Source organism: Musca autumnalis, unplaced genomic scaffold (assembly GCF_047663935.1).
Source record: "Musca autumnalis isolate F117 unplaced genomic scaffold, ASM4766393v1 scaffold_30, whole genome shotgun sequence".
Classification (NCBI taxonomy): Eukaryota; Metazoa; Arthropoda; class Insecta; order Diptera; family Muscidae; genus Musca; species Musca autumnalis.
Window position 1 is genome coordinate 25,406 of NW_027411867.1, and position 20,646 is coordinate 46,051.

The 20,646-nt window shown below is 34.7% G+C and overlaps 1 protein-coding gene across 1 annotated transcript in view; it reads left to right on the top strand.

Moving 5' to 3' along the window:
* Positions 1–920: 920 nt before the first annotated feature.
* The window catches only part of LOC141400503 (uncharacterized), a 122,022-nt gene continuing 102,296 nt past the window's right edge, over positions 921–20,646 (top strand). Inside the window, exon 1 of the mRNA XM_073979705.1 lies at positions 921–1,078. The gene's annotated coding sequence lies outside the window, so the exon portion shown is untranslated. The remainder of the gene's footprint in view (positions 1,079–20,646) is intronic.

The following is a 20,646-nucleotide window of genomic DNA, read 5'->3' on the forward strand; positions in this document are numbered from 1 at the left end:
TTTTTACCAAAAAAGTTTTTTGCCCATTCCTACCCCTTAATGTTATCCGACCATCACCAAAATCAATAGGCTTCTTCCCATCCGGTATCCCCATCAACATCCAAAATTTGATGACGATCCGATCAAAAGATGGACAGACGGACAGATGGACGGAGAGATGGAAACACATACCCAGATCGACTTAGCTCGCCGAAATATTCATTTGGTATATATTAGTACATATAAATCTAGGACCATTATTTCGACGCGTTATATTGATTTTCAACAGTAACGATATTCTACTCCTCCAAGGTATATGCTTTATCGTCGTGGAAGAGCTTAGTACTTTCACAAACGTAAGGAAACTAAGTGTTCCTATTTACTACAATACAATTGGGAGTAAATCGTATAAAAGATTGGCCGGCCGAATTGAACGTCATTCATACTTGTTTTTGCAATTAATCACTAATGAACAGTTAAGCATATTTACTTTTCGGATGCCATAATCCAAATAATGGCATGTTCACTCTTTATTACCACTACATATCGCCCGAATTTCTCGTTATCCACTATTTGGACCTCCTTTAGTTTTGTTCAAGTATTTTTTATAAAGGTATGTATATTTTTTATAAAGGTGAACACAATCTTTCGATATATGTAATTATGTATAAGATTTTTTGGTATCGCATTTTGAAGTCGGTTATATGTGTAAATATTTCTTTGAATGTATAAATTTGTAATAAAAATACAATATATATAAATTTATATATATATAAATTTTTATGTATAAGATTTTTTGGTATCGTATTTTGAAGTCGGTTATATGTGTAAATATTTCTTTGAATGTATAAATTTGTAATAAAAATACAATATTGGGTACACATACACATCAGCTTTGCCTTAATACAAGCGTTATTATAAAACAAAACTTCAATCAATTATTTACTGCGAAATTTAGCTACATAGCTACGTTAGACGAGTTTCGCATCCCGTCAATAGTCGTTTCATAATTTGTTCATATATGTATATTCAAAGAAAGGCGTGAAAGATCCGATCTTTTCATCAGCATTTGAAACCATTTAAAAGAAAGTCGTGAAAGGTAACATTTTTTCATCAGGCCTACTAATGACAAAGTCGAGCAAACAGCAAATAGCTATATCGCACAACGTGTAGTATTTAAATGAAGTTTGACTAAAGTTTTCACCTATCTGGTTTTCATACCAAATGACTTAAGGCGAACTGAACCAATATAATTAATACTTAATTTAATATTTGACTACTGTAGACTGTTTGACTGCTGGTATTCTTAATTAGCATTTTACATGTCTTTAATACACTAAATAGAAGTAGAGATATTTGTCATTAAAGTAGATATATCAAAATATAAAAATTATGATAGTTTAGCGCCTTTTGCAATAACTTCGATATTTTACCATAAATGCCACATTTTGTATTAATTTAAAGCTCAGATGGTTTAGATTCATTATCAAGCTCTCTCCTTGGAATATTTTAAACAGAAGCAGAAATATCTGATATGTAAATAAAATTCTATAAATTGGAAATTGGGATATCCCAACGTCACCAGAGGTATGAACCGGTTTCGAAAATTCTCAAAGTTTACCGTGGCAATGTATATTGTATGAATTTCGGAGAAGGTGGGGTACAGGCTATGCTCTTAAATGCTGCGATATTTGTCATTATAATTAAAATCACAAAAATTGGGTTTCGTTAGCGACTATTGCTATATATTCGTAGTTTGACCAACAGCGACAACTTACTTTACATCGATAGAAAGGTGATCTTTTCTACTTTCATTGTCAGGTTCTGCTTTTTGTATACCCTTAAAGAAGCTGAGATATTCGCTTTGGAAGAAAGCGTTGACTTGTTCACCAAAACCAATAGGCTTCTTCCCTTCCGGGATCCCCATCAACACCCAAAATTTGGTGACGAGCCGATCAAATGATGGACGGAGAGACGGACACACATACCCAGATCGACTCAGCTCGCCGAGGTATTCATTTTGGTATATATTAGTAGATATAAGTCTAGGACCATTACTTCGAGACGTTATTATGATTTTCAACAGTAAAGATATTCTACTCCTCCAAGTATATGCCTTATAGTCGGGGAAGAGCTTAGTACTTTCACAAATGTAAGGAAACTAAGTGTTCCTATTTACTTCAATACAATTGGCAGTAAAGGGTATAAAAAGATTGGCCTGCCGAATTGAACGTCATTCATACTTGTTTTTGCTATTAATAAACTAATGAACAGTTAAGCTTATTTACTTTTCGTATACCATAATCCAAATAATGGCATGTTCACTCTTTATTACCACTAAATATCGTCCGAATCTCTCGTTATACACTATTTGAACCTCCTTTAGTTTTGTTCAATTATTTTATGTTATTACTAGGAGACCCGGCGAACTTCGACTCGCAGTTTGTTAGGTACAGAACTTGATGGCTTTGATTCAAACCTATAATACTGTTATTGCTATCACTTTGTTCAGTGGCAAATATTTCTTTGTTTTGAACTGTTTAGGATGATCTTTGAAGCACATTAGATAATTGTATGTTCACCAATTGTCAGTTTGACGAAGAGAGAAGGTACTGAGAGGCAAAGTGTTTCTGTTTTCTTCGACTCTCTCTCCTATAAACTTACAATAGCTGCGAGAAAATTAGCAACTGTAAATCGGGACAAAGATATATTTTTTAAGCAAATAACGCATTTTGCGATTTAAATAAAAACATTCGGTAGCAAAGTTGAAGCAAAATAATATCATAACGCCCCTATTCGTTTCATAATCGATGGTTTTCTACAATTTTTGTTTTCACCACCGAACACGATATTTCACTCAAGTAATTGAATTCGTAGAAAGGAATGCGATCGTAGGAATTTGAATTTAATGCTGAATATAGTGCTTATTTAAATTTGCGTTTTAATCAATTAACCTATTTTGAGCAGAAAGATCCGATCGTTATCAGGTAACCACCTTCGTCAGCTTTTTTTCTGACTCTTCTGTTTAACGTGATCTCCCGAATTCTGCTTGCATTGCAAGTTCGGAATTAGATGCAATGGCTCTGGTAACACGGACAAATGCGGTAATTGAATTTTGACTGAGACTGTACTATCCAGTAATTGGTACATTGATCCTTGTTAGCAGAGCTATTCTATTAGTTGCCGTTCTCTGTGTGTTTCGGATGCTTGAAGTCTTGTCACACTAACACGTGACTGTTGTCGATTACTTGGTCACCCTATATTTAATTTCGACGTCAAATTAATATCACAAACTAATCGACGTTTACTTATAACTACTTATGTCGCCCGATAAAGAATATTTGTCAGATAATTCGACCCAAGAAATCTCCAGTACCTCCGATTTCTTGTTTTTTTCTTTCCAATTTTGAATATCATCCTTTTTCGATGTACATACATACAGTGTATCAACAGTACCAGTGTACATATGTATGTATTTGGTCATTTGTAATTGCCTTCCAGCTCTGCGGGAACTAAACTGATTGAATTCATATACCTTTTCAGTGCGGATATAATTTTTTAGTATCATGACAGGATCTGAACAGTATCAATATATATCTGGTACAGCGTAAATTTTATACCGCATAAATCGGAAGTTGATCTTTTTACTTACGGTTTAAAAGTATTCACTTCCAATGAAATTACCTCGGAGCTCTTGATTTTTTAAATAACCCACCAATTTTGTGGATTTGTACTTTTTTCCTCAAAACTGTGGAAACCACTTTCGGCGTTATCATCTTCATCTTTTCAATTGGCATCTGACCGAAACCACCACTAATCTTTACAAACTCTAAACTAAGCCCTCTCCTTTTAACCATTTTTCGCTGTAAATTTCCTAAAAAGACGCTTGAAAATAAATGAAAATCGATTTGATTGTGAATAAAAAATTCTATACAACTTTCAAAAATTGACAAAACAGAGGCGTACAAAAAACTGTCCAAATAAGTGTCAAGGTATACTCCAAACGCGAATCTCTATAGAAATTTGTGGAAAAATTAATTTTCATGAAAAAATATTTTTGCAAATTTTTTTTGCAAATTTTCGCGATTTTTTTAGGTTTTATCCTTTTCTGCCATGAGACCATTCGGAATTGGTGCGAATTGTCAAAATCTGTTCAGCCGTTCTTGAGTTATAAGCGTAGTAACTAACATCATCCTTTTTTATATATATAGATAACTGAATTTCAACGCGGTATGAGCGATTGTTGAATCTTATCAATAATCGTAGTCGCTATCTTGGATTTTTCCATTAAACATTTTTGATGAATCGATTAGAAAGTTAGAATCAAGGATATTTTATAATCGAAAGAAATGCAGGTAATGCCGTGATTCAAGAGCTCAGTTTAGAACTTTTTCAGAAAAGTTAGTCCGATTTGAAAAGATAGGTCCGATCGTTTTGTGGTGACCACTTTCATTATTCGTCTAAATTTCTTCCTGACTTTGTGGTGTACAAAAATGACACTCTTCTCGTTCAAATTCCTTGTTATATGCGATCTGCCGAATTCTACATGCAATTGGTGATATAAAATCAAACATTATTATGATTACTATAACACTGGGTAGAAAGATTTAGAATCTTTGATGAAGCAAGAGATATTTTCCAAGTAAATGGAAAATTGAACTCGTATTTAATTATTGCCTAATTATGGGAAGTTATTATTTATCAGATTTTAATTAATGTACTTAATTGAGCCACATAAACTTAATAGTTTTTATTAAATGCTCATTCTCCAAGAGATGTGTATCACACATCAACCTCTAAGAGACGATCGTTTTGGTAACTGGTTAGGTTTATCGCATCAGAAATATTAGATGTAGTTAGACAATCTTCTATATTCGGAAACTCATATTTATACGGGCAGTCTTGCTATTTATTGCATGTACGATTTAAATTTGTTAAAATTAGTTGAACAGTTGATGCAAATTAATATCACCGTTCGATAGAGTTCATTCATCCGCTTAAAGCAAACCCGAGCAATTGTTGCTAATTTGGGTATCTAAAGGGTCCGGGATTTCGTTGAGATTAAATTAAAAAATTTCCTTCGTTGAGATTAAATTATGAATATTTTTCGGAAACTTACCCCCTGTTTTTGTAAAAAATTTTATTATTTTCACACGAATTGTCAAATTTTCTAGACCGATTTACCCGCCTTAGCGCAAATGTAGTGCGCTGATTTTTGAATGAGGAATTCTTAACTATATATGGAACGCGTCTGCGAAAAATTAGGTTTGTATGTCATCTGGGGGCTGAGCTATGGATGCCCGAATTATTACGAATATAGACGAACGAACAAAAATTAGTTACAAAAACAGGTGGTTAATGTATTCATTTTCAATATCGAAATGTATAAACGCTGAGATTTTCAATGGTTTAATTTTATATCGAACATGTGTTTTAATTTTAATAACGCGTGAGTGAATTGGTAAAATCCAAGATGGGTGGTCGCTATTTTAGATGAAGCAACTTCTACGGTAATTTCTGTTTTTTGTCCATGTGCCGTTTAGAATCTTTAGAATCAAAGATTTTGTATAATGAAACATGAGAATTAAAAGTCAAACTTATGCCTGTAGTGCGATTCTCTAACTGATTTTTTGAGTTAACGACAAATGTCGGTAAAATTAAAACGCAAAATTATGAATGCAAAGTTCAAATAAAAGTTGACAACACTTTTGCTATCGATAGAACTTTACGACTACCTTCTTTTGGTCGCTAACTTAGGCAATTGTCATAATTAAATTGTCCACTGAAGCTGTATAATCCAGTAGTTGTCCAATAAACTGGCAGAATTCAAAGAGAAGAGTGTGAGCAGTAAGTAGTCAGTTGTGCAAACGTAATAAAGCTCCATTCAAACCGCCATTTGGAGCATTTCATCCAGAGCTGTGGTGTAGATTTGAACGTTGAATGTTCTGACTCCCGGCATTGTGATTGCATTCGGAAAGTTAACGACATATGTAAATTATAGTTAAATATTTATGTGAATAAAAATCTTCGTGGTTACTTACTTGTGGTCCGATACAAAACATTTCGCATAAGCCGCACTAAGAATAGAATTCCAACCCCTGTTGTTTCTTGGTTTCATTCATTCCAATTATAAATATTACGCTTTTCGATATCGTTGATGACTTACTCATTCTAATGGAGTATTGGCCTTCCCGCTCTGCGTTCTGCCAAGATATTCATTTTACAAACACATGAGATTCTTCCTAATTTTCATTACGTACGATTAAAAACTATTTCAGCGAAATCTCTTTGCTTTTCGAAATCGACTAAATAATGTTTACACCTCTGAAACCGCTAATATCTTTTTGGACTAAAGTCACCTTTAGTTTTCGCTGTTAATTTGCATAAAGAATAGTTTGGAAACAGCAGAAAGCAAATTGTTTTTTAATTCATTTATTCCACCAAATAATAGAAGCACAAAAATGTTATTCGCTGTTGGTGCATGTAAAATTTTCGCCAAGATCTGTCCAACGGTATACTCCAAATGCAAAAGCTCGATAAAAATATGTAGAAAATTTAACTTTTTTTCAAAAAATATTTTTGCAAATTTTTCGCAGATTTTCGCGGTTTTTTAGGTTTTATCCTTTTCTGCAATGAAGCGATTCCGAGTTGGTGCGAATTGTCTAAATCTGTTCAGCCGTTCTTGAGTTATAAGCGTAGTAACTAACATCATCCTTTTTTTTATATATAGATAAAGGTAAACACAATCTTTTGATATAATTATGTATAGGATTTTTCGGTATCGTATTTTGAAGTCGGTGATATGTGTAAATATTTCTTTGAATGTACAAATCTATATAAATAAAAATTGAATGTTGTTCGCTGGTTATGGCATCAGTTAAGAACGGCTGGACCAATTTCTATAATTATTTCTGTAAAATGTGCGCCAAACCCGACTTGGGTTTTTATGCAAAGAAAATATGACAAGGCCCACTTTTACGCCCACTTTTTTCAATTTTCAATGTACAGGAATGGCCCCCGGTTAAAATAGGCTAAAAGTTTAGTTGAATTCGGGAGGGGGCGGCTACTTCCCCTATACCCTATTTCTTTAAAAATGTTATATCTATCTATATAAATAAAAATCAAATGTCGTTCGCTGGTAATGGCATCAGTTGAGAACGGCTTGGGTTTTTATGCAAAGAAAATTTGACCTCACCCACTTTTACGCCCCCTTTTTTATACCCTCCACCATAGGATGGGGGTATATTAAGTTTGTCACCACGTTTGTAACTGCTCGAAATAATCATTGTAGACCCCACAAACTATATATATTCTTGATCAGCGTGCAATTCTACATCGATATAGCCATTTCCGTCCGCCTGTGGAAATCACTCTAGCGTCCGAACGGATTGACGTAGGTGGATGAAATTTTGGGAAAATCTATTATATGTACGTAGGACTTTTGTTATTGAAAGCGGGCTATGTAGGTCCACGTTTTTGTATAGCCCCCATACATAGTGCCGCGTCGTCCTTTTAAGGAATTTTTAATATATTTGCCCCATTTTACAACCGAATTGGTTGTAATTTGGTATTTTGTGTCTCCAGAGCCTAAACAACATTTCTACCAAAGTTTCCCTATAAAGGTCCACGTTTTGGTATAGCCCCCCACGATTTTTGAATGTATTAGTCTCATTTGACCACAGAATCGCTTGTACATATTTCCCGATGTTCGATATTTTGAAGATTTTAGAATCATTATCTCACCAAAATGGCTAAAATTTGGTAATAAGTCTTCGTTGCGGGAAAAAAAATTTTTCCAGAAACTTTTAGGTATAGGTCCACGCCTTCATATAGCCCCCATAGAACGGTTCCTCCCGATTTTCGATACTTTGAAGGTTGTGACCATATTAATCCACCGAAATGGCTGAAATTTTATATTTGGTCTTCATTTGGGGTACTAAACGTCTCAAATAAAATTTGTTGGCATAGGTCCACGCTTTTATATAGTCCCCAAAGAACTTACATCCCGATTTTCGTTGTTTTGAAGGTTGTGTCCTCAATATTCCTCAGAAGTGGCAGATGTTTGGTATTTAGTCTCCTTTGGAGGTATAAAACTTTCCCCCCAGAAACTTGTCCTTGCAGTATAGCCCACGCCTTATTATAGCCCACACAGAACGGCAATTACCTATTTTTGGTATTTTGAAGGTTGTGGCCTCAATATTCCACCGAAGCTGAAATTTGATATTTCGTCCCCTTTGGGATGCAAACCTTTGTCTCAGAAATTTATCGTTTTGATGTACACCCATGGAAAGGTACATCCCAACTTTCAGCATTTTGAAGGGTTTAGCCCAATTATAACCATAGAACGGTACCGCCCGACTTTCGGTATTTTTAAGGTTTTAGCTTCATTGTTCCACCGAAGTGCCTGAAATTTGGTATTTAGTTTTTTTATGGCTACAAAAATTTCCCTCAGAAATATGTCGGTATACGTCCACGTTTTGATGTACCCCCCGTAGAACGGTATATCCGAATTTGCGGTATATTGAAGGTTTTAGCCTCATTGTAACACCAAAATGGCTGCAAGTTGGTACTTAGTCTTCAGGGTATACAACTTTCCACCTGAAATTTTTCGGAATGGGTTCATGTCTTCATATAGTCCCCATAGAACCGAACCTCCCGATTTTCGGTATTTTGAAGGTTGCTGCTCAATATCCCATCGAAATGACTGACATTTGGTAGTTAGGCTTCGTTCCCCACCGACATTGCTGATATTTGGTATTAAGTTTTTGATAGGGGTATGAAACGTTCCACCCTAAATGTGCCGGTATGGGTTGACGTCCTCAAATAGCCCCCATAGGACAGTACCTCCAGATTTAAAGTATTTTGAAAGTTGTGGCCTCAATATACCACCGATATGACAAAAACGTAGTATTTAAACTGCCATGAGTATATAAAATATTACAGAAGAGATTTATCTGTATAATCCCTTTTCTTTAAATAACCCCCATAGAAGCGTACTTCCCGATTTTCGGTATATTGAAAGTTGTGTCATCAATATCCCATCGAAACGGATGATATCACTGTGCTACAGTGAAAATTTGCAGGTGTTATGATGCATCAATTCGGTATTGTGGGAGTCCATGGAAGACGCAAATACCTTTGGTTTCTTTAGTTCACTTCGTTTTTTTATTTTATAACGGCAAATGTAGTGAAAAACGGGGTTTCTTGGATTTTTCAATTTAAAACGGACATAACTTATTTTTTCCACAACGGAATTTTACGGCTTATTTTTTATTTAAAAAGTAAAAATCATGTCTTTCGAACAACCCATAATTTTTATCGGGTAACAAATGGTTAAGTTATAGTAATTGCAGTGTGACAAAAACGCATTAACAACAGCAAATGCTTTTCCTGTGCTCTGGGCTTCGTAGAAGACACCAGAATGCATAATTATTTACTTCTATCAAGAAGGAAATTTAGTTAGCTTTACAAAAGTGGGAAAACCAATGAAATCGAAATTTCACAGTGTATTTAATAGTCCGTTGGTGGTATAAAACTTTCCACCTGAAATTTTCCGGTATTGTTCCAATTTTTTATATAGCCCCCATAGAAAGGTCCCTCCCAATTTTCTCTATTTTGAAAGTTTTTGCCACATTATTCAACGGGAATAACTGAAATTTGGTATTTAGTCTTTGCTGGATTTACGAAACTTTCCTCCAGAAATTTATCGGTACAGGTCAACTTTTTATACAGCCTCCATAGAACGGCGCTCCCGATGTTCTTAGCTATCTAGTCGGTCTTGTCCAATTTTGTGTATTTCGCTCAATTCGGGAAATTTTCAATATTGGTATGGGTTTTGGAAAGAACAAAAATGCCGTCCCATATGAGATGTTTTGAAGGGAGTATTGTCAGTTGAGATATGTGTACTACTCCTGTAATAAAACGAAATCAAGCTAATTGTTCCTATTCATTTCAATATAGTTCGTGGTGGAGGGTATAAAAATTCGGCCAAGCTGAACTTAACGTTTTTCTACCTTGTTTATACTTCCAACTGTTGAAAGATATTGTCTAAGTGCTTTCTTAAATTCGATCCAGGAGCTATCTTTTATCCTTATAGCTTGGCCATGTTTTGAGAATTTGTCTAAAAATGTTAAGAATAATGTTTTTTCTAAACTATACAAACGTAGGCATGAAGAATTTAGCCGGGCTTATCGGGTGTTTCAGTAATTTTGTATTTTGTAGTTGTATTGGTTTTCTTTCATATTTTTCTCTGTTACATATTTCACAGTTATTAATGAATTGCGTTATACGTAGTTTTGGTTGTGGGTGGTAAAATTCAATTTTAAGTTCAGCAAAACTTCCGTTAATTCCTCAGTGATTGTTTTTAAATGTTCCTTTCTATTATCTCTGTTAACTCATTTTCATCTGTTATATCTTTAAGAAGATATTTACAGCGTATGATTTTGAAATCGTTGTTTTCTCCAAACTTTTTATCAAAAACATTTTTCAATTCACTGAAAACAGATTCATCATTTATAAAAATTGCATTAGTTTTATGCCGATTAAAATGATTTTTTAATAGTGTTATTAGAGTAGTCTCACCAAAAGCTTTTGCATAAATTTTCTTCCTGTTATTCTTGAAGATTTCTTCGTTGGATTACCGTTCATATAGAAAATAACCAAACTAAAGGTCTGTGCTCTTTTTTAATTAAAAATCTTCGTCCGAAGAGATATGGCCTAAAGTATTTTGTTGGCCATAATATCGCAACAAGCTCTTTCTCTATGTTACTATAATTTTGCTCTGCACCATTTAGACTACGACTAGCATAGCAAATAGGACGACCATTCTGTTATAGAACATCTCCGAAAGAAAATTTACTTGCATAATTTGAAGGGCGGCAGCATTTGTTAACATTATTTTAAGAGATTCAAATGCTTCGATATATTCTAAAGTTTTAATGTCTACAACGGAATTTTTCTTATGATATCTTGTCATTGGTCTGTCAATCTTTGATTAGTCCTTCATAAATTTACGATAATAACCGGCTAATCCTAAAAATTTTTTATTTCCTTTTGTGCCTTTGGTAGGCGGAAATTTTGCACACATGTTATTTTATCAGGATTTGGTTTGATACCTTCTTCAGATACTACGTGTTCAAGAAAGTTTGTTTCTCTCTTCATGAATTCGCATTTATCTAATTGGACTTTGAAATAAACTTAACCTTTGTAATAGAAAGACCTTTGTAATAGATTCTACATGTTCCTGGAGTGAAGTCGAGAATATGATTATATCATCCAAATAAACTGGAAAAATTTGGTGGAATCCTTTCGCCCAATCAAGTGTAGTGAAATATTGACAACGTCCTAGTTTTTTTTTAATTTCATCAATGTTTGGGATTGGGTATTTGTCATATATTGTTACTTCGTTGATTCTTCTATAATCCTTATTTTTATGTAACATTACTTCTATTTGTTTCTTTACTTTATTTTTGTGCACATAAGAATATCGATGTGTTTTTGCTGCAATAGGGATGTTGTTAACGGTGTAGAATGCTTCAAATTTATAAGTTAACGTGATATTTTAATAAAAACGTTTACTAACAAGAATATTTATTAATAAGAAATGTTAAGGCAAATTGTATGATTGAAAGTTTTTAAAAGAATGAATACTATTATGAAAGCTAGAAATGTGTATACATATTTTTAAAAAATGAAAAACGAATATTCAATGGTTGCTTCGCCACACTATCCCCTTCCAGTGCGAAACGCACTTTGAGGTTTCGGCTTGAGGGCGTTTCGTAGTAACGTCCGAATAGGCCGGTTTGAGGCGGTCAATGCTAACGTTATCTTCCTTTAACCCAATACGAATTTTTAAGAACTTTGGATTCTGATTAATAACTTCATATGGACCAGAGTATTTCGGTTGCAAAGGTTTCTGTACTTTATCACATCTTATCCATACATGCGAACAGTTTTCCAACTCCTTCTGTACAAAACGTGCATAGTTTGAGTGATTTGAAGCCTTAACAGGCCGTAACCTTGAAAAATTATTCCTTAAGTTGTTCAGTGTTCCCATATGTTCACAAGGTATACACATTTTTGGTTGAAAAAATTCGCCTGGTTATGTATTATTTCTCCATAAACCATTTCGGCACTAGACGCGCCAATATCCTCTTTTAACGTTGCCCTTTATCCGAGCATAACAGATGGCAAAGCTTTTGTCCATTTGGCTTTTTGATGGCAAACTAAGGCAGCTTTCAAAGTACGATGAAAACGTTCGACTATGCCGTTAGATGTGGATGGTATGAAGTTGTGTGATGTACTTTTGACCCAAGAAATTTTGCCATACTTTCGAAATTAGTGGATGTAAATTGAGCTCCTCTATCTGTATAAATATTGTCAGGACAGCCAAACTGAAACCTTGCAAATAAGTTCTCACAAATTGTTGCCGATGTAATATCTTTAATTGTGACAGCTTCCGGCCATCGTGTGTAACGATCAACAATGGTGAGAATGTAACGAAACCCTTCCGATTTTTGTAAGGGACCAACAGTGTCAACATGGATGTCAGCAAATCTTCTGGTCGATATTTCAAACCGCCACGAAAGAGATTTTGTATGACGAGTATTCTTGATTGATTGACATGCTTGACAGGCTTTGGTCCACCTACCAACATCTTGCCGCACAAAACGTTGAGATGAAAGTTTTCGAGTAGACCGGTTCCCCGGATGTGAAAGACCATGATTTGAATCGTATAATAAGCTGCGCATTTCTTTAGGTATGTAAGGTCTAATCTTGCCAGGTGAGGTATCGCAATATAATTCAGCTTTACTGCCCGGAATTTGAAAAGGTTTAATTTCCAGACTTGATTTCGAAGATAACAATAGACGAAGTTCCTCATCATTCTTTTGCGCCAAATGTAGACTTGTGTAGTCATTGTGGATATATCTGAAATTCTAGACCAAGTATCTGCAATGAAATTGTCTCGACTGGTAATGTGACGAATGTCTGTAGTAAATTGACCAATCAAATCGATATGTCGCCACTGTCTCGGATTGAAAGCAAAGCGCATAGGTTTGAATCGGCGTCCTTCTAACATGTATCGAAAATGGCGGATTGCTTCATAAGCAGCAAGCAGTTCACGATCGTTAGCGCTGTATTTCATTTGAGAAGGGCTTAGCTTCTTAGAGTAAAAAGCCAATGGTTGCCAATTGTTGTCCACCAGTTGTTCGACCACCGCACCAAGCCCAAATTTTGAAGCATCTACTTTAAGGGCTAGTGTGGCATTAGAAATGGGATGTGATAGTACAGCAGCATTAGCGGGAAGTGACTTGCACCGATCAAAAGCTTCTTCTGACTGTTTTATCCACACAATTGGTCGCTTATCCTTTCTTCGTGCATCTTGAAGATAAGCATTAAATGGTATTTGAATTTCTGCAGCATTCGGTAAAAATCTTCGATAAAAATTTATCATATCTAAGAACTGCCTAAATAGATCCTAAATAGTCTTCGGTTTGGGAAATTGTATAATTTTTTCAACTTTACAATCCATTGGCATAATGCCTTGAGAATTTATTTTAAATCCAAGAAAATGTACCTCGGATTGTCCGAACTGGCATTTTGATTGGTATAGAACGATGCCGTGATCTTTAAACCGCTGGAAAACAATTTTCCAGTTTTCTAAATGTTCCTCCTGTTTTTTATATGTTGATGTTCCTCTTCATTTAAATGGTCTAAGCGAATTATTTCCATTAAAGGTTTGTCTATTTTATTATTTTTGTACTTTTGTCTATTTTTTCATCAAATTCCAGTGAATAAAGACTTTCGGATGTTATTTCATCTGTGCCAAGTGTTTCTACCATAACTCAATGTGGTAAATTTCCATTTACTTGAACGAAAGCACTGTTTTTATAATTATTCGCTTCCTCCATTATTTCGGCATTCTTGTAGAATGCTTCAAATTTATAAGTTAAAAACGTGATATTTTAATAAAAACCTTTATTAACAAGAATATTTATTAATAAGAAATTTTAAGGCAAATTGTATGATTGAAAGTTTTTAAAGGAATGACAATTTTTATGAAAGCTTTATCACATCTTATCCATACATGCGAACAGTTTTCCAACTCCTTCTGCACAAAACGTGCATAGTTTGAGTGATTTAAAGCCTTAACAGGCCGCAACTTTGAAAAATTATTCCTTAAGTTGTTAAGTGTTTCCATATGTTCACAAGGTATACAAATTGTTGGTTGAAAAAATTCGCCTGGTTATGTATTTTTTCTCCATAAACCATTTCGGCACTAGACGCGCCAACGTTTCCCTTTATCCGAGCATAACAGATGGCAAAGCTTTTGTCCATTGGGCTTTTTGATGGCAAACTAAGGCAGCTTTCAAAGTACGATGAAAACGTTCGACCCTGCCGTTAGATTGTGAATGGTATGAAGTTGTGTGATGTACTTTTGAGCCAAGAAATTTTGCCATACTTTCGAAATTAGTGGATGTTAATTGAGCTCCTCTATCTGTATAAATATTGTCAGGACAGCCAAACCTTGAAACCCACGCGGAGAATAAGTTCTCACAAATTGTTGCCGATGTAATATCTTTAATTGTGACAGCTTCCGGCCATCGGGTGTAACGATCAACAATGGTGAGAATGTAACGAAACCCTTCCGATTTATGTAAGGGACCAACAGTGTCAACATGGATATCAGCAAATCTTCTGGTCGATATTTCAAACCGCCACAAAAGAGATTTTGTATGACGAGTAGCCTTGCTTGATTGACATGCTTGACAGGCTTTGGTCCACCTACCAACGTCTTGGTTCATTGAGGGCCACACAAAACGTTGAGATAAAAGTTTTCGAGTAGACCGGTTCCCCGGATGTGAAAGACCATGAATTGAATCGAATAATGACCTACGCATTTCTTTAGGTATGTAAGGTCTAATCTTGCCAGGTGAGGTGTCAGCTTTACTGCCCGGAATTTGAAAAGGTTTAATTTCCAGACTTGATTTCGATGATAACGACTGACGAAGTTCCTCATCATTCTTTTGCGCCAAATGTAAACTTGTGTAGTCAATTGTGGATATATCTGAAATTCTAGACCAAGTATCTGCAATGAAATTGTCTCGACCGGAAATGTGACGAATGTCTGTAGTAAATTGACCAATCAAATCGAGATGTCGCATTGTCTCGGGCTGGATTTATCTGGATTTTTATTGAAAGCAAAGCGCAATAGTTTGTGGTCGGTGAACAATATGAATCGGCGTCCTTCTAACATGTATCGAAAATGGCGGATTGCTTCATAAGCAGCAAGCAGTTCACGATCGTTAGCGCTATATTTCATTTGAGAAGGGTTTAGCTTCTTAGAGTAAAAAGCCAATGGTTGCCAATTGTTGTCCACCAGTTGTTCGACCACCGCACTAATGCCAAATTTTGAAGCATCCACTTTAAAGGCTAATGTGGCATTAGAAATGGGATGTGATAGTACAGCAGCATTAGCGAGTAGTGACTTGCACCGATCGAAAGCTTCTTCTGACTGTTTTATCCACACAATTGGTCGCTTATCCTTTTTTCGTGCATCTTAAAGATAAGCATTAAGTGGTATTTGAATTTCTGCAGCATTCGATAAAAATCTTCGATAAAAATTTATCATAGCTAAAAACTGCCGAAGATCCTAAATAGTCTTCTGTTTGGGAAATTGTAGAATTTTTTCAACTTTACAATCCGTTAGCATAATGCCTTGAGAATTTATTTTAAATCCAAGAAAATGTACCTCGGATTGTCCGAACTTGCATTTTGATTGGTATACAAACCGAAGGGTGTTACAACAGCCATCTTCTTAATATCATCAGGATGAACGTCGATCTGATGATATGCGTGGACTAAATCCAACGTTGAGAAAACAGTACATTCGTTAAGCTTTTTGTTGCAGTCCTGCAAACACGGAATGTTGTATCGATCTGGAATAGTCTTTTTGTTAAGACTTCTATAGTCTCCACAGCATCTCCACGTTCCGTCCTTTTTAGGTACCATATGCAATGAACTGGACCACTCTGAATATGAAGGACGAATTATACCATTCTCCAGCATCTATTCAAATTCTTTCTTTTCGGCTTCTAACTTCTCAGAATCTAGATAACGAGCTTTAGCATGACACGGGGGACCATTGGTTTCAATATGATGATACACAGTATGCTGAGGGAGTCTTTGTATGACATGTTATAAATGTCTGGAAATTCTTAAAGTAATGCAGAGTATGTAGAATTATCCGTGCGTATTGCAGTAATGGTATTCCACTATATATTTGAAAGCTCTGCTTGAGACTTCATAAAGGTTTTACCCTCAACTAGCTGTTTATTTTTTAAATCTGGAAGGATATGAAAATGTGTAAGAAAGTCCGAACCAATTATTGGTTTGGTTACATCTGCTATAACAATCACGGCAATCATGAATATTTCCCTCGGAATTTTCCGCAGGGAAAATAATTTTAAAAAGTGATATTACCTTAAATTCGATATTTTAAAACGTTGAAAACCTACTAGAATCACTTAATAATGGAATATTTTGCCCGAATCGGTAAAAATAATCTCTTTTTGGACATAAATTTGGAATTAAAAAATTGTAAAATTGGGGAAAGGGAAAAAATTCCGCACGGAATTTTTATTCATGATTGTCCTGAATAATTATGCCGAATTCCTTAAATGCTGGAATTGCTACTTTTTCAGAAATTGTAATAGTATGTTGGAGAGTCTTAACGTTTGTCACATCGCAAGGTATTTTCCATTTAGTTTTGGAAATACCACGATTAATTATAGATCGTGTTGCTCCAGTGTCAATGATAAATTTTAGACGTTCTAATTTGGTTTTAATTACTATATATGGTAGGATTCCGTTGAGGCTGTCGGCGGATAATTTTGGGCATTGTTCGTATTTGTTCCGTTTTGTTCTGGTTGTCTTTGTGGATTATAGTTTTTTCCATTATTCCCATTATTTTGTTGGCTGTGTCCGTGGTTCTGAAAATTGTTTGGTTGGAAATATTGTACTCCATTGGTTCAAGGTGTTGAGGCTGATTGTAATTTTGTTCGTTAGGTTGTTGGTTACAATTTTGGTTGTAGTTTTCTGCTTTTCCTTGTTGATTCCGATCATAATTATAATTCTGGTTGTTTTGTCGATTGTCTGTGGTTTTCCCGCTGATATTTATTACGATTATTATTGTACATAAACAATTATAATTATGTTTTTATTAGTATTTTGTCTTGTTCCCTGAGGATTCTTGGTTTCATCTTGTCTTTTATTATTGTTATTGACTATGCGACCGTCCTTTCTCATGTATGCATATCCACTCTCGAATATGATATCCATTGCCGATTCCAGGCTCTCAGGATTCCTGCATGTTAGTACAGTCCTCATAGGTTCCGGCATCGTATTCAGAAAATATGAAAACGGATCTCCTATTGTTAAGGGCTACCTGATTGGCCGCTTCGCGTTCTCCTAGTACTTGAAGGGCTTTATTATTCAGATGTCTTTTTATTTCATCTAACAGTCATACATATTTTCAAAAGTGACGGAACTTAATTCGTCAAATAACTGTTCGCAGTTCTTTTTCTCACCGAAATTTTTTTCTAAAATCCTCTTAATTTCTGTCCAAGATTGTGCCTGTGTATTAATTTCAATGAATCCTTTAGCGCTACCTACTAATCTACTTTTTGTAATATCCGAAAATAATAGTTGCGAAAGTTCGTTGTATGTCCTTAGCATATCATGTATTTTGTTTGTCAGTCTGGTAAAGTTTGCAAGGTCGTTACGGTTTCCATTATATTGGGGAATTGTGTTAAGGTGTTCACCGAGCAAAATGTTCGATGCCAAAGATGCCATTCAATCATGGGTGCAAGTGAGCTAGCATGTCATCCTTTTATCATCTTCATCGATGAATTTTATATGAGCGTGGACCAAAGCATGTCTTTTACGCCAATGCTTTGACATGTCATTTTCACCAATGCTTTGGCACGTCATTTCCACCAAACCTTTGCAATGACATTATCATTACGACGAGAGTTTTAACAACGTTGGTTGTGATTTCGAGTCTCCGACAACATCAAGAGTCTCCGACAATTAATCTTTTTTATTTTTAGAAAAAAATTTATTAATAAAAAAAACAAAATTCATCTCTATTGGATAGACGGAATGGGTTCAAATGCTGATGAAAAGATCGGATCTTTTACGACTTCCTTTGAATGGGTTCAAATGCTGATGAAAAATCGGATCTTTTACGACTTCCTTTGCATTGGTTCAAATGCTGATGAAAAGATCGGATCTTTCACGAATTCGTTTGAACCAATGCAAAAGATGCCATGAAATCACGTCATCGCATGGAACCCCTTCCTTCCCTGCTGGGAAGGTATTTAATAGGGTCTTATTGGATTTGTTTTGGTTGTGCCATTTTGAATTATATATGAGGGAATGTATATATTTATTTTCATATTTCTTTCTATTTATTGACATTACCAGTGAACCCTATTTTTTTTCACTTTATATTTCTGTTATTAGCGTACAACAATTAATAATATAAATATATTGAATAACTTATCACTATTGTTACTATGTTGTCATTTTTGCGGTGGTGTTTGCGGTCTTCTAATCAGGTTTTTCTTTGCGCATCATTTTTTGATTTTGCTTGGTTTTCGAAATTCCTCTAATCAGCTTATTTTTTTATTACTTAAGCGTATAGATTACAAAAATCCTTACAGACTACATTAACTACAAAATAACTATATACAGAATTTATTAACAGTATTAACAATTTAAGTATTTAGGAATAATATTATTTTATTTTTGACCGAATGTCGATTTTCAGACAGATAAATGAGATGATAAAACTTATTAAATTCGACAAAGATTCGTCCCAAAAGATCGTTATTAGCATAGTTGGAGTTGAAATAGTTTATTTGTAAAAATTGATAATGACGAGTTGGCCTGAAAGGAACGTTTAAATAAATTCTTTCCAAAATAAATTCTGATTTTATCGTCCCCTGAATGACATTTAGTAAAAATGTAAAATTTAGCACCGTGCGTCAACTTTTTAAAGTTGGTAATTTAATCAAATTTAAGCGAAATTCGTAAGATGGCATTGCCTGTGGGTTCCAACCTCGACTTCTAAGACAGAACATTAAAAATTGCTTTTGTACAGATTCAATGGAATTGGAGTGTATGGAATAAGCTGGATCCGAAACTATTGATCCATATTCCAAAGGAGAACGAACAAATGAGATATATAGCTGTTTAGTAACAGCTGGATCGGAAAATTCTTTGCTCCAACGTTTGATAAAGCCGAGGTTTTCATATGCTCTATTTGTAATTAATGAAATATGTTCCCTGAAGTGCAATCTACGATCCAAGAGGATAACTAGGTAATTGATACTATCGACAGATTCTAACATATTTTCGTTTAATTTAATTCCAATAGATTGATATTGCACCATATCATGTATTTTGTTTGTCAGTCTGGTAAAGTTTGCAAGGTCGTTATGGTTTCCATTATATTGGGGAATTGTGTTAAGGTGTTCACCGAGCAAAATGTTCGATGCCAAAGATGCCATTCAATCATGGGTGCAAGTGAGCTAGCATGTCATCCTTTTATCATCTTCATCGATGAATTTTATATGAGCGTGGACCAAAGCATGTCTTTTACGCCAATGCTTTGACATGTCATTTTCACCAATGCTTTGGCACGTCATTTCCACCAAACCTTTGCAATGACATTATCATTACGACGAGAGTTTTAACAACGTTGGTTGTGATTTCGAGTCTCCGACAACATCAAGAGACTCCGACAATTAATCTTTTTTATTTTTAGAAAAAAATTTATTAATAAAAAAACAAAATTCATCTCTATTGGATAGACGGAATGGGTTCAAATGCTGATGAAAAGATCGGATCTTTTACGACTTCCTTTGCATGGGTTCAAATGCTGATGAAAAATCGGATCTTTTACGACTTCCTTTGCATTGGTTCAAATGCTGATGAAAAGATCGGATCTTTCACGAATTCGTTTGAACCAATGCAAAAGATGCCATGAAATCACGTCATCGCATGGAACCCCTTCCTTCCCTGCTGGGAAGGTATTTAATAGGGTCTTATTGGATTTGTTTTGGTTGTGCCATTTTGAATTATATATGAGGGAATGTATATATTTATTTTCATATTTCTTTCTATTTATTGACATTATCAGTGAACCCTATTTTTTTCACTTTATATTTCTGTTATTAGCGTACAACTATTAATAATATAAATATATTGAATAACTTATCACTATTGTTACTATGTTGTCATTTTTGCGGTGGTGTTTGCGGTCTTCTAATCAGGTTTTTCTTTGGGCATCATTTTTTGATTTTGCTTGGTTTTCGAAATTCCTCTAATCAGTTTATTTTTTTATTACTTAAGCGTATAGATTACAAAAATCTTTACAGACTACATTAACTACAAAATAACTATATACAGAATTTATTAACAGTATTAACAATTTAAGTATTTAGGAATAATATTATTTTATTTTTGACCGAATGTCGATTTTCAGACAGATAAATGAGATGATAAAACTTATTAAATTCGACAAAGATTCGTCCCAAAAGATCGTTATTAGCATAGTTGGAGTTGAAATAGTTTATTTGTAAAAATTGATAATGACGAGTT